Raw genomic sequence first — 15,329 nt, 5'->3', positions numbered from 1 at the left:
GGCCCTGGTGCAGTGCTGTGAGCCACTGGCCGTACACTTAAAAGACCTGCTGGGCCCGTGTTTGGGTGGACTTTCGAAAGCTCAGACACTTAGCTCTCCAACGAAGAAAGCAGTGGGCTGCTTTCCACTCCGCGTTAAGGGAGAGATGCCCGGAGGCCCAAGATCCCTGAGGGTTGTGAAGTCGCCCAGGAAGGGCTACTCAGGTCTCAGTGTTCTTTCCTGGGAGATGCGGAGGACGCAGTAATGCCAGAGTTCCGAGAAGCTCACTAACGTGAAGGCACTCCATGGACTAGGTTTTCCTGGCGAAGGATGTATGCCCAATCTTCCAAATGCAATACATGGACCATAGTAAGAGCCTGGCAGGCAGTGTCGTTTTCCCTTTAGGCATTGGCGCCTTTCCCATGCCTCTTGCAGGGAACTGGAAGCACCGTATTGCCCTCAGGGAAACGCCCTTTTCCTACGTAGGGCAATGCAGGACGTGAGACTGGCAGCAGCACTATATTTCAGGCGGCATGGAGGCTGCAGCGGTCCTGCTTACAGCTGGGACGTGCGATCATGCACATACATTGCCAAGCTGCACGTTTCAAACTGCCCGAGTACGTTCAGTTTCCAGCGAGCCAAAACAAACAGAAGGGGGCACTCTGGCCACTTCCTGGATGAAGTTCGAAACCGAGTGAGTTGTGATGGGCATCGTGTGGCTGGTGTATGGGACGTAAGCCTTTGGGGAGGTTGCGACGTGTCCTCGCAGTTTCTCTAAGGGTAGTAGGGTTCAGGGGAATCTATCTACATTTAGAAAACTGCAGGGCCTCTCTACTTTGTGCGTGGCATAGGCAGAGGTCCGCCAAGTAAGGGCACCCGGAACGGACACTTAGGAGAGTGTGTCATCCTTGCAGCTCAAGCTCTGCCCTGAGGTCCACTGACATGACACCTACGAAAGAAGAGCTAGTGCTGTGTTCTGGGAGTCTGTTGAATGTTTTGGCCATCGAGCTCTCTGGAGAAAAAGCACAGGGTTGCCTTTCACAGTGCTTTCCAATTGGTGATCCGGAGGCCTTAGGTAGCATGGTGCTGCTCAGTCAGCCACGAAGGGTGATCCTGTATGCAGTGTTGTTCCCTGGGACACTGTGAGGACCTGGGTGCCGTAGGACAAGCATACTAGAGATCCAGCAGTACTTCTCCAGAAGGCAGTGGAAAACCGGCTGAACGCCTCAAAGTGTGAATGGGCCATCCGATCGATTCTTTGAACCCTGGAGAGAGGTCGAGAGTTCCCTTTCGCTATGGGTGATCTGGGATGCCGACTGGAATGCACAGGATGCTCTCTGTTTCTCCAAGGACACTCTGTTCTCCGTGAAGGCACTCTAGCTGTGAAGAGAAGACAGAGAACAGCCCTGTCTCAGGGAAATTTGACACCACAGGCCTTCTGCCCTCCATTGGGGAAAATAGTGCTTTTCGCCCTAGGTCACCAATATCAAAGTTGCAGTGTGCATAGTACGTGTAGTTTCTGCCACAGTCAAAGGGTCGGAAGCGGCCCCCTGTCCTTCCCAGTTGAAACATCGTAGCAAAGCAGTTTTGCCTGCGGCGAGTGGCGTGATGTCCCCACTGACTTGGGTTAGGCTTCGACGCCCGCACACCTTATAAAAGGGCTCTGGGCGTTTCAGGGGCAAACCGTGCCTTTGTCAGGTTGCTTCGAAGGTCAACGCCCTGCTTGGCTTAGAGAGACGGCCAGTGAGGCTTCCCGAGACAAACCCTGAGGAGCGTGTTTTCTCATTGTGGCCCTGGTGCAATGCTGTGAGCCACTGGCCGTACACTTAAAAGACCTGCTGGGCCCGTGTTTGGGTGGACTTTCGAAAGCTCAGACACCTAGCTCTCCAACGAAGAAAGCAGGGGGCTGCTTTCCACTCCGCGTTAAGGGAGAGATGCCCGGAGGCCCAAGATCCCTGAGGGTTGTGAAGTCGCCCAGGAAGGGCTACTCAGGTCTCAGTGTTCTTTCCTGGGAGATGCGGAGGACGCAGTAATGCCAGAGTTCCGAGAAGCTCACTAACGTGAAGGCACTCCATGGACTAGGTTTTCCTGGTGAATGATGTATGCCCAATCTTCCAAATGCAATACATGGACCATAGTAAGAGCCTGGCAGGCAGTGTCGTTTTCCCTTTAGGCATTGGCGCCTTTCCCATGCCTCTTGCAGGGAACTGGAAGCACCGTATTGCCCTCAGGGAAACGCCCTTTTCCTACGTAGGGCAATCCAGGACGTGAGACTGGCAGCAGCACTATATTTCAGGCGGCATGGAGGCTGCAGCGGTCCTGCTTACAGCTGGGACGTGCGACCATGCACATACATTGCCAAGCTGCACGTTCCAAACTGCCCGAGTACGTTCAGTTTCCAGCGAGCCAAAACAGACAGAAGGGGGCACTCTGGCCACTTCCTGGATGAAGTTCGAAACCGAGTGAGTTGTGATGGGCAACGTGTGGCTGGTGTATGGGACGTAAGCCTTTGGGGAGGTTGCGACGTGTCCTCGCAGTTTCTCTAAGCGTAGTAGGGTTCAGGGGAATCTATCTACATTTAGAAAACTGCAGGGCCTCTCTACTTTGTGCGTGGCATAGGCAGAGGTCCGCCAAGTAAGGGCACCCGGAACGGACACTTAGGAGAGTGTGTCATCCTTGCAGCTCAAGCTCTGCCCTGAGGTCCACTGACATGACACCTACGAAAGACGAGCTAGTGCTGTGTTCTGGGAGTCTGTTGAATGTTTTGGCCTTCGAGCTCTCTGGAGAAAAAGCACAGGGTTGCCTTTCACAGTGCTTTCCAATTGGTGATCCGGAGGCCTTAGGTAGCATGGTGCTGCTCAGTCAGCCAGGAAGGGTGATACTGTATGCAGTGTTGTTCCCTGGGACACTGTGAGGACCTGGGTGCCGTAGGACAAGCATACTAGAGATCCAGCAGTACTTCTCCAGAAGGCAGTGGAAAAACCGCTGAACGCCTCAATGTGTGAATGGGCCATCCGACCGTTCCTTTGAACCCTGGAGAGAGGTCGAGATTTCCCTTTCGCAATGGGTGATCTGGGATGCCGCCTGGAATGCACAGGACGCTCTCTGTTTCTCCAAGGACACTCTTCTCTCCGTGAAGGCACTCTAGCTGTGAAGAGAAGACAGAGAACAGCCCTGTCTCAGGGAAATTTGACACCACAGGCCTTCTGCCCTCCAGTGGGGAAAATAGTGCTTTTCGCACTAGGTCACCAATATCAAAGTTGCAGTGTGCATAGTACGTGTAGTTTCTGCCACAGTCAAAGGGTCGGAAGCGGCCCCCTGTCCTTCCCCGTTGAAACTTCGTAGCAAGGCAGTTCTGCCTGCGGCGAGTGGCGTGACGTCCCCACTGACTTGGGTTAGGCTTCGACGCCCGCACACCTTATAAAAGGGCTCTGGGCGTTTCAGGGGCAAACCGTGCCTTTGTCAGGTTGCTTCGAAGGTCAACGGCCTGCTTGGCTTAGAGAGAGGGCCAGTGAGGCTTCCCGAGACAAACCCTGAGGAGCGTGTTTTCTCATTGTGGCCCTGGTGCAGTGCTGTGAGCCACTGGCCGTACACTTAAAAGACCTGCTGGGCCCGTGTTTGGGTGGACTTTCGAAAGCTCAGACACCTAGCTCTCCAACGCAGAAAGCAGTGGGCTGCTTTCCACTCCGCGTTAAGGGAGAGATGCCCGGAGGCCCAAGATCCCTGAGGGTTGTGAAGTCGCCCAGGAAGGGCTACTCAGGTCTCAGTGTTCTTTCCTGGGAGATGCGGAGGACGCAGTAATGCCAGAGTTCCGAGAAGCTCACTAACGTGAAGGCACTCCATGGACTAGGTTTTCCTGGCGAATGATGTATGCCCAATCTTCCAAATGCAATACATGGACCATAGTAAGAGCCTGGCAGGCAGTGTCGTTTTCCCTTTAGGCATTGGCGCCTTTCCCATGCCTCTTGCAGGGAACTGGAAGCACCGTATTGCCCTCAGGGAAACGCCCATTTCCGACGTAGGGCAATCCAGGACGTGAGACTGGCAACAGCACTATATTTCAGGCGGCATGGAGGCTGCAGCGGTCCTGCTTACAGCTGGGACGTGCGACCATGCACATACATTGCCAAGCTGCACGTTCCAAACTGCCCGAGTTCGTTCAGTTTCCAGCGAGCCAAAACAGAAAGAAGGGGGCACTCTGGCCATTTCCTGGATGAAGTTCAAAACCGAGTGAGTTGTGATGGGCATCGTGTGGCTGGTGTATGGGACGTAAGGCTTTGGGGAGGCTGCGACGTGTCCTCGCAGTTTCTCTAAGCGTAGTAGGGTTCAAGGGGAATCTAACTACATTTAGAAAACTGCAGGGCCTCTCTACTTTGTGCGTGGCATAGGCAGAGGTCCGCCAAGTGAGGGCACCCGGAACGGACACTTAGGGGAGTGTGTTATCCTTGCAGCTCACTCTCTGCCCTGAGGTCCACTGACATGACACCTACGAAAGACGAGCTAGTGCTGTGTTCTGGGAGTCTGTTGAATGTTTTGGCCATCGAGCTCTCTGGAGAAAAAGCACAGGGTTGCCTTTCACAGTGCTTTCCAATTGGTGATCCGGAGGCCTTAGGTAGCATGGTGCTGCTCAGTCAGCCACGAAGGGTGATCCTGTATGCAGTGTTGTTCCCTGGGACACTGTGAGGACCTGGGTGCCGTAGGACAAGCATACTAGAGATCCAGCAGTACTTCTCCAGAAGGCAGTGGAAAAACCGCTGAACGCCTCAATGTGTGAATGGGCCATCCGATCGATCCTTTGAACCCTGGAGAGAGGTCGAGATTTCCCTTTCGCAATGGGTGATCTGGGATGCCGCCTGGAATGCACAGGACGCTCTCTGTTTCTCCAAGGACACTCTTCTCTCCGTGAAGGCACTCTAGCTGTGAAGAGAAGACAGAGAACAGCCCTGTCTCAGGGAAATTTGACACCACAGGCCTTCTGCCCTCCAGTGGGGAAAATAGTGCTTTTCGCACTAGGTCACCAATATCAAAGTTGCAGTGTGCATAGTACGTGTAGTTTCTGCCACAGTCAAAGGGTCGGAAGCGGCCCCCTGTCCTTCCCCGTTGAAACTTCGTAGCAAGGCAGTTCTGCCTGCGGCGAGTGGCGTGACGTCCCCACTGACTTGGGTTAGGCTTCGACGCCCGCACACCTTATAAAAGGGCTCTGGGCGTTTCAGGGGCAAACCGTGCCTTTGTCAGGTTGCTTCGAAGGTCAACGGCCTGCTTGGCTTAGAGAGAGGGCCAGTGAGGCTTCCCGAGACAAACCCTGAGGAGCGTGTTTTTTCATTGTGGCCCTGGTGCAGTGCTGTGAGCCACTGGCCATACACTTAAAAGACCTGCTGGGCCCGTGTTTGGGTGGACTTTCGAAAGCTCAGACACCTAGCTCTCCAACGAAGAAAGCAGTGGGCTGCTTTCCACTCCGCGTTAAGGGAGAGATGCCCGGAGGCCCAAGATCCCTGAGGGTTCTGAAGTCGCCCAGGAAGGGCTACTCAGGTCTCAGTGTTCTTTCCTGGGAGATGCAGAGGACGCAGTAATGCCAGAGTTCCGAGAAGCTCACTAACGTGAAGGCACTCCATGGACTAGGTTTTCCTGGCGAATGATGTATGCCCAATCTTCCAAATGCAATACATGGACCATAGTAAGAGCCTGGCAGGCAGTGTCGTTTTCCCTTTAGGCATTGGCGCCTTTCCCATGCCTCTTGCAGGGAACTGGAAGCACCGTATTGCCCTCAGGGAAACGCCCTTTTCCTACGTAGGGCAATCCAGGACGTGAGACTGGCAGCAGCACTATATTTCAGGCGGCATGGAGGCTGCAGCGGTCCTGCTTACAGCTGGGACGTGCGACCATGCACATACATTGCCAAGCTGCACGTTCCAAACTGCCCGAGTACGTTCAGTTTCCAGCGAGCCAAAACAGACAGAAGGGGGCACTCTGGCCACTTCCTGGATGAAGTTCGAAACCGAGTGAGTTGTGATGGGCAACGTGTGGCTGGTGTATGGGACGTAAGGCTTTGGGGAGGTTGCGACGTGTCCTCGCAGTTTCTCTAAGCGTAGTAGGGTTCAGGGCAATCTATCTACATTTAGAAAACTGCAGGGCCTCTCTACTTTGTGCGTGGCATAGGCAGAGGTCCGCCAAGTAAGGGCACCCGGAACGGACACTTAGGAGAGTGTGTCATCCTTGCAGCTCAAGCTCTGCCCTGAGGTCCACTGACATGACACCGACGAAAGACGAGCTAGTGCTGTGTTCTGGGAGTCTGTTGAATGTTTTGGCCATCGAGCTCTCTGGAGAAAAAGCACAGGGTTGCCTTTCACAGTGCTTTCCAATTGGTGATCCGGAGGCCTTAGGTAGCATGGTGCTGCTCAGTCAGCCAGGAAGGGTGATACTGTACGCAGTGTTGTTCCCTGGGACACTGTGAGGACCTGGGTGCCGTAGGACAAGCATACTAGAGATCCAGCAGTACTTCTCCAGAAGGCAGTGGAAAACCGGCTGAACGCCTCAATGTGTGAATGGGCCATCCGATCGATTCTTTGAACCCTGGAGAGAGGTCGAGAGTTCCCTTTCGCAATGGGTGATCTGGGATGCCGCCTGGAATGCACAGGACACTCTCTGTTTCTCCAAGGACACTGTGTTCTCCGTGAAGGCACTCTAGCTGTGAAGAGAAGACAGAGAACAGACCTGTCTCAGGGAAATTTGACACCACAGGCCTTCTGCCCTCCAGTGGGGAAAATAGTGCTTTTCGCACTAGGTCACCAATATCAAAGTTGCAGTGTGCATAGTACGTGTAGTTTCTGCCACAGTCAAAGGGTCGGAAGTGGCCCCGTGTCCTTCCCAGTTGAAACTTCGTAGCAAAGCAGTTTTGCCTGCGGCGAGTGGCGTGATGTCCCCAATGACTTGGGTTAGGCTTCGACGCCCGCACACCTTATAAAAGGGCTCTGGGCGTTTCAGGGGCAAACCGTGCCTTTGTCAGGTTGCTTCGAAGGTCAACGCCCTGCTTGGCTTAGAGAGACGGCCAGTGAGGCTTCCCGAGACAAACCCTGAGGAGCGTGTTTTCTCATTGTGGCCCTGGTGCAGTGCTGTGAGCCACTGGCCGTACACTTAAAAGACCTGCTGGGCCCGTGTTTGGGTGGACTTTCGAAAGCTCAGACACTTAGCTCTCCAACGAAGAAAGCAGTGGGCTGCTTTCCACTCCGCGTTAAGGGAGAGATGCCCGGAGGCCCAAGATCCCTGAGGGTTGTGAAGTCGCCCAGGAAGGGCTACTCAGGTCTCAGTGTTCTTTCCTGGGAGATGCGGAGGACGCAGTAATGCCAGAGTTCCGAGAAGCTCACTAACGTGAAGGCACTCCATGGACTAGGTTTTCCTGGCGAAGGATGTATGCCCAATCTTCCAAATGCAATACATGGACCATAGTAAGAGCCTGGCAGGCAGTGTCGTTTTCCCTTTAGGCATTGGCGCCTTTCCCATGCCTCTTGCAGGGAACTGGAAGCACCGTATTGCCCTCAGGGAAACGCCCTTTTCCTACGTAGGGCAATCCAGGACGTGAGACTGGCAGCAGCACTATATTTCAGGCGGCATGGAGGCTGCAGCGGTCCTGCTTACAGCTGGGACGTGCGATCATGCACATACATTGCCAAGCTGCACGTTCCAAACTGCCCGAGTACGTTCAGTTTCCAGCGAGCCAAAACAAACAGAAGGGGGCACTCTGGCCACTTCCTGGATGAAGTTCGAAACCGAGTGAGTTGTGATGGGCATCGTGTGGCTGGTGTATGGGACGTAAGCCTTTGGGGAGGTTGCGACGTGTCCTCGCAGTTTCTCTAAGGGTAGTAGGGTTCAGGGGAATCTATCTACATTTAGAAAACTGCAGGGCCTCTCTACTTTGTGCGTGGCATAGGCAGAGGTCCGCCAAGTAAGGGCACCCGGAACGGACACTTAGGAGAGTGTGTCATCCTTGCAGCTCAAGCTCTGCCCTGAGGTCCACTGACATGACACCTACGAAAGAAGAGCTAGTGCTGTGTTCTGGGAGTCTGTTGAATGTTTTGGCCATCGAGCTCTCTGGAGAAAAAGCACAGGGTTGCCTTTCACAGTGCTTTCCAATTGGTGATCCGGAGGCCTTAGGTAGCATGGTGCTGCTCAGTCAGCCACGAAGGGTGATCCTGTATGCAGTGTTGTTCCCTGGGACACTGTGAGGACCTGGGTGCCGTAGGACAAGCATACTAGAGATCCAGCAGTACTTCTCCAGAAGGCAGTGGAAAACCGGCTGAACGCCTGAATGTGTGAATGGGCCATCCGATCGATCCTTTGAACCCTGGAGAGAGGTCGAGAGTTCCCTTTCGCTATGGGTGATCTGGGATGCCGACTGGAATGCACAGGATGCTCTCTGTTTCTCCAAGGACACTCTGTTCTCCGTGAAGGCACTCTAGCTGTGAAGAGAAGACAGAGAACAGCCCTGTCTCAGGGAAATTTGACACCACAGGCCTTCTGCCCTCCATTGGGGAAAATAGTGCTTTTCGCCCTAGGTCACCAATATCAAAGTTGCAGTGTGCATAGTACGTGTAGTTTCTGCCACAGTCAAAGGGTCGGAAGCGGCCCCCTGTCCTTCCCAGTTGAAACATCGTAGCAAAGCAGTTTTGCCTGCGGCGAGTGGCGTGATGTCCCCACTGACTTGGGTTAGGCTTCGACGCCCGCACACCTTATAAAAGGGCTCTGGGCGTTTCAGGGGCAAACCGTGCCTTTGTCAGGTTGCTTCGAAGGTCAACGCCCTGCTTGGCTTAGAGAGACGGCCAGTGAGGCTTCCCGAGACAAACCCTGAGGAGCGTGTTTTCTCATTGTGGCCCTGGTGCAATGCTGTGAGCCACTGGCCGTACACTTAAAAGACCTGCTGGGCCCGTGTTTGGGTGGACTTTCGAAAGCTCAGACACCTAGCTCTCCAACGAAGAAAGCAGGGGGCTGCTTTCCACTCCGCGTTAAGGGAGAGATGCCCGGAGGCCCAAGATCCCTGAGGGTTGTGAAGTCGCCCAGGAAGGGCTACTCAGGTCTCAGTGTTCTTTCCTGGGAGATGCGGAGGACGCAGTAATGCCAGAGTTCCGAGAAGCTCACTAACATGAAGGCACTCCATGGACTAGGTTTTCCTGGCGAATGATGTATGGCCAATCTTCCAAATGCAATACATGGACCATAGTAAGAGCCTGGCAGGCAGTGTCGTTTTCCCTTTAGGCATTGGCGCTTTTCCCATGCGTCTTGCAGGGAACTGGAAGCACCGTATTGCCCTCAGGGAAACGCCCTTTTCCTACGTAGGGCAATCCAGGACGTGAGACTGGCATCAGCACTATATTTCAGGCGGCATGGAGGCTGCAGCGGTCCTGCTTACAGCTGGGACGTGCGACCATGCACATACATTGCCAAGCTGCACGTTCCAAACTGCCCGAGTTCGTTCAGTTTCCAGCGAGCCAAAACAGACAGAAGGGGGCACTCTGGACACTTCCTGGATGAAGTTCGAAACCGAGTGAGTTGTGATGGGCAACGTGTGGCTGGTGTATGGGACGTAAGGCTTTGGGGAGGCTGCGACGTGTCCTCGCAGTTTCTCTAAGCGTAGTAGGGTTCAAGGGGAATCTATCTACATTTAGAAAACTGCAGGGCCTCTCTACTTTGTGCGTGGCATAGGCAGAGGTCCGCCAAGTGAGGGCACCCGGAACGGACACTTAGGGGAGTGTGTTATCCTTGCAGCTCACTCTCTGCCCTGAGGTCCACTGACATGACACCTACGAAAGACGAGCTAGTGCTGTGTTCTGGGAGTCCGTTGAATGTTTTGGCCATCGAGCTCTCTGGAGAAAAAGCACAGGGTTGCCTTTCATAGTGCTTTCCAATTGGTGATCCGGAGGCCTTAGGTAGCATGGTGCTGCTCAGTCAGCCAGGAAGGGTGATCCTGTACGCAGTGTTATTCCCTGGGACACTGTGAGGACCTGGGTGCCGTAGGACAAGCATACTAGAGATCCAGCAGTACTTCTCCAGAAGGCAGTGGAAAAACCGCTGAACGCCTCAATGTGTGAATGTGCCATCCGATCGATCCTTTGAACCCTGGAGAGAGGTCGAGATTTCCCTTTCGCAATGGGTGATCTGGGATGCCGCCTGGAATGCACAGGACGCTCTCTGTTTCTCCAAGGACACTCTTCTCTCCGTGAAGGCACTCTAGCTGTGAAGAGAAGACAGAGAACAGCCCTGTCTCAGGGAAATTTGACACCACAGGCCTTCTGCCTTCCAGTGGGGAAAATAGTGCTTTTCGCACTAGGTCACCAATATCAAAGTTGCAGTGTGCATAGTACGTGTAGTTTCTGCCACAGTCAAAGGGTCGGAAGCGGCCCCCTGTCCTTCCCCGTTGAAACTTCGTAGCAAGGCAGTTCTGCCTGCGGCGAGTGGCGTGACGTCCCCACTGACTTGGGTTAGGCTTCGACGCCCGCACACCTTATAAAAGGGCTCTGGGCGTTTCAGGGGCAAACCGTGCCTTTGTCAGGTTGCTTCGAAGGTCAACGGCCTGCTTGGCTTAGAGAGACGGCCCGTGAGGCTTCCCGAGACAAACCCTGAGGAGCGTGTTTTCTCATTGTGGCCCTGGTGCAGTGCTGTGAGCCACTGGCCGTACACTTAAAAGACCTGCTGGGCCCGTGTTTGGGTGGACTTTCGAAAGCTCAGACACCTAGCTCTCCAACGAAGAAAGCAGTGTGCTGCTTTCCACTCCGCGTTAAGGGAGAGATGCCCGGAGGCCCAAGATCCCTGAGGGTTGTGAAGTCGCCCAGGAAGGGCTACTCAGGTCTCAGTGTTCTTTCCTGGGAGGTGCGGAGGACGCAGTAATCCCAGAGTTCCGAGAAGCTCACTAACGTGAAGGCACTCCATGGACTAGGTTTTCCTGGTGAATGATGTATGCCCAATCTTCCAAATGCAATACATGGACCATAGTAAGAGCCTGGCAGGCAGTGTCGTTTTCCCTTTAGGCATTGGCGCCTTTCCCATGCCTCTTGCAGGGAACTGGAAGCACCGTATTGCCCTCAGGGAAACGCCCTTTTCCTACGTAGGGCAATCCAGGACGTGAGACTGGCAGCAGCACTATATTTCAGGCGGCATGGAGGCTGCAGCGGTCCTGCTTACAGCTGGGACGTGCGACCATGCACATACATTGCCAAGCTGCACGTTCCAAACTGCCCGAGTCCGTTCAGTTTCCAGCGAGCCAAAAGAGACAGAAGGGGGCACTCTGGCCACTTCCTGGATGAAGTTCGAAACCGAGTGAGTTGTGATGGGCAACGTGTGGCTGGTTTATGGGACGTAAGGCTTTGGGGAGGCTGCGACGTGTCCTCGCAGTTTCTATAAGCGTAGTAGGGTTCAAGGGGAATCTATCTACATTTAGAAAACTGCAGACCCTCTCTACTTTGTGCGTGGCATAGGCAGAGGTCCGCCAAGTAAGGGCACCCGGAACGGACACTCAGGGGAGTGTGTTATCCTTGCAGCTCACTCTCTGCCCTGAGGTCCACTGACATGACACCTACGAAAGACGAGCTAGTGCTGTGTTCTGGGAGTCCGTTGAATGTTTTGGCCATCGAGCTCTCTGGAGAAAAAGCACAGGGTTGCCTTTCACAGTGCTTTCCAATTGGTGATCCGGAGGCCTTAGGTAGCATGGTGCTGCTCTGTCAGCCAGGAAGGGTGATCCTGTACGCAGTGTTGTTCCCTGGGACACTGTGAGGACCTGGGTGCCGTAGGACAAGCATACTAGAGATCCAGCAGTACTTCTCCAGAAGGCAGTGGAAAAACCCCTCAACTCCTGAATGTGTGAATGGGCCATCCGATCGATCCTTTGAACCCTGGAGAGAGGTCGAGATTTCCCTTTCGCAATGGGTGATCTGGGATGCCGCCTGGAATGCACAGGACACTCTCTGTTTCTCCAAGGACACTCTGTTCTCTGTGAAGGCACTCTAGCTGTGAAGAGAAGACAGAGAACAGCCCTGTCTCAGGGAAATTTGACACCACAGGCCTTCTGCCCTCCAGTGGGGAAAATAGTGCTTTTCGCACTAGGTCACCAATATCAAAGTTGCAGTGTGCATAGTACGTGTAGTTTCTGCCACAGTCAAAGGGTCGGAAGCGGCCCCCTGTCCTTCCCCGTTGAAACTTCGTAGCAAGGCAGTTCTGCCTGCGGCGAGTGGCGTGACGTCCCCACTGACTTGGGTTAGGCTTCGACGCCCGCACACCTTATAAAAGGGCTCTGGGCGTTTCAGGGGCAAACCGTGCCTTTGTCAGGTTGCTTCGAAGGTCAACGCCCTGCTTGGCTTAGAGAGACGGCCAGTGAGGCTTCCCGAGACAAACCCTGAGGAGCGTGTTTTCTCATTGTGGCCCTGGTGCAGTGCTGTGAGCCACTGGCCGTACACTTAAAAGACCTGCTGGGCCCGTGTTTGGGTGGACTTTCGAAAGCTCAGACACTTAGCTCTCCAACGAAGAAAGCAGTGGGCTGCTTTCCACTCCGCGTTAAGGGAGAGATGCCCGGAGGCCCAAGATCCCTGAGGGTTGTGAAGTCGCCCAGGAAGGGCTACTCAGGTCTCAGTGTTCTTTCCTGGGAGGTGCAGAGGACGCAGTAATCCCACAGGTCCGAGAAGCTCACTAACGTGAAGGCACTCCATGGACTAGGTTTTCCTGGCAAAGGATGTATGCCCAATCTTCCAAATGCAATACATAGACCATAGTAAGAGCCTGGCAGGCAGTGTCGTTTTCCCTTTAGGGATTGGCGCCTTTCCCATGCCTCTTGCAGGGAACTGGAAGCACCGTATTGCCCTCAGGGAAACGCCCTTTTCCTACGTAGGGCAATCCAGGACGTGAGACTGGCAGCAGCACTATATTTCAGGCGGCATGGAGGCTGCAGCGGTCCTGCTTACAGCTGGGACGTGCGACCATGCACATACATTGCCAAACTGCACGTTCCAAACTGCCCGAGTTCGTTCAGTTTCCAGCGAGCCAAAACAGACAGAAGGGGGCACTCTGGCCAATTCCTGGATGAAGTTCGAAACCGAGTGAGTTGTGATGGGCAACGTGTGGCTGGTGTATGGGACGTAAGGCTTTGGGGAGGCTGCGACGTGTCCTCGCAGTTTCTCTAAGCGTAGTAGGGTTCAGGGGAATCTATCTACATTTAGAAAACTGCAGGGCCTCTCTACTTTGTGCGTGGCATAGGCAGAGGTCCGCCAAGTAAGGGCACCCAGAACGGACACTTAGGTGAGTATGTCATCCTTGCAGCTCAAGCTCTGCCCTGAGGTCCACTGACATGACACCTACGAAAGACGAGCTAGGGCTGTGTTCTGGGAGTCTGTTGAATGTTTTGGCCATCGAGCTCTCTGGAGAAAAAGCACAGGGTTGCCTTTCACAGTGCTTTCCAATTGGTGATCCGGAGGCCTTAGGTAGCATGGTGCTGCTCAGTCAGCCACGAAGGGTAATCCTGTATGCAGTGTTGCTCCCTGGGACACTGTGAGGACCTGGGTGCCGTAGGACAAGCATACTAGAGATCCAGCAGTACTTCTCCAGAAGGCAGTGGAAAAACCGCTGAACGCCTCAATGTGTGAATGGGCCATCCGATCGATCCTTTGAACCCTGGAGAGAGGTCGAGAGTTCCCTTTCGCTATGGGTGATCTGGGATGCCGCCTGGAATGCACAGGACGCTCTCTGTTTCTCCAAGGACACTCTGTTCTCCGTGAAGGCACTCTAGCTGTGAAGAGAAGACAGAGAACAGCCCTGTCTCAGGGAAATTTGACACCACAGGCCTTCTGCCCTCCTGTGTGGAAAATAGTGCTTTTCGCACTAAGTCACCAATAGCAAAGTTGCAGTGTGCATAGTACGTGTAGTTTCTGCCACAGTCAAAGGGTCGGAAGCGGCCCCCTGTCCTTCCCCGTTGAAACTTCGTAGCAAAGCAGTTTTGCCTGCGGCGAGTGGCGTGATGTCCCCACTGACTTGGGTTAGGCTTCGACGCCCGCACACCTTATAAAAGGGCTCTGGGCGTTTCAGGGGCAAACCTTGCCTTTGTCAGGTTGCTTCGAAGGTCAACAGCCTGCTTGGCTTAGAGAGACGGCCCGTGAGGCTTCCCGAGTCAAACACTGAGGAGCGTGTTTTCTCATTGTGGCCCTGGTGCAGTGCTGTGAGCCACTGGCCGTACACTTAAAAGACCTGCTGGGCCCGTGTTTGGGTGGACTTTCGAAAGCTCAGACACTTAGCTCTCCAACGAAGAAAGCAGTGTGCTGCTTTCCACTCCGCGTTAAGGGAGAGATGCCCGGAGGCCCAAGATCCCTGAGGGTTGTGAAGTCGCCCAGGAAGGGCTACTCAGGTCTCAGTGTTCTTTCCTGGGAGGTGCGGAGGTCGCAGTAATCCCAGAGTTCCGAGAAGCTCACTAACGTGAAGGCACTCCATGGACTAGGTTTTCCTGGCGAATGATGTATGCCCAATCTTCCAAATGCAATACATGGACCATAGTAAGAGCCTGGCAGGCAGTGTCGTTTTCCCTTTAGGCATTGGCGCCTTTCCCATGCCTCTTGCAGGGAACTGGAAGCACCGTATTGCCCTCAGGGAAACGCCCTTTTCCTACGTAGGGCAATCCAGGACGTGAGACTGGCAGCAGCACTATATTTCAGGCGGCATGGAGGCTGCAGCGGTCCTGCTTACAGCTGGGACGTGCGACCATGCACATACATTGCCAAGCTGCACGTTCCAAACTGCCCGAGTTCGTTCAGTTTCCAGCGAGCCAAAACAGAAAGAAGGGGGCACTCTGGACACTTCCTGGATGAAGTTCGAAACCGAGTGAGTCTGATGGGCAACGTGCGGCTGGTGTATGGGACGTAAGGCTTTGGGGAGGCTGCGACGTGTCCTCGCAGTTTCTCTAAGCGTAGTAGGGTTCAAGGGGAATCTATCTACATTTAGAAAACTGCAGACCCTCTCTACTTTGTGCGTGGCATAGGCAGAGGTCCGCCAAGTAAGGGCACCCGGAACGGACACTCAGGGGAGTGTGTTATCCTTGCAGCTCACTCTCTGCCCTGAGGTCTACTGACATGACACCTACGAAAGACGAGCTAGTGCTGTGTTCTGGGAGTCTGTTGAATGTTTTGGCCATCGAGCTCTGTGGAGAAAAAGCACAGGGTTGCCTTTCACAGTGCTTTCCAATTGGTGATCCGGAGGCCTTAGGTAGCATGGTGCTGCTCTGTCAGCCAGGAAGGGTGATCCTGTACGCAGTGTTGTTCCCTGGGACACTTTGAGGACCTGGGTGCCGTAGGACAAGCATACTAGAGATCCAGCAGTACTTCTCCAGAAGG

Source organism: Hyperoodon ampullatus (assembly GCF_949752795.1).
Source record: "Hyperoodon ampullatus genome assembly, chromosome: 15".
In the NCBI taxonomy this organism is placed as follows: domain Eukaryota; kingdom Metazoa; phylum Chordata; class Mammalia; order Artiodactyla; family Ziphiidae; genus Hyperoodon; species Hyperoodon ampullatus.
This window is presented reverse-complemented; position numbering follows the sequence as displayed.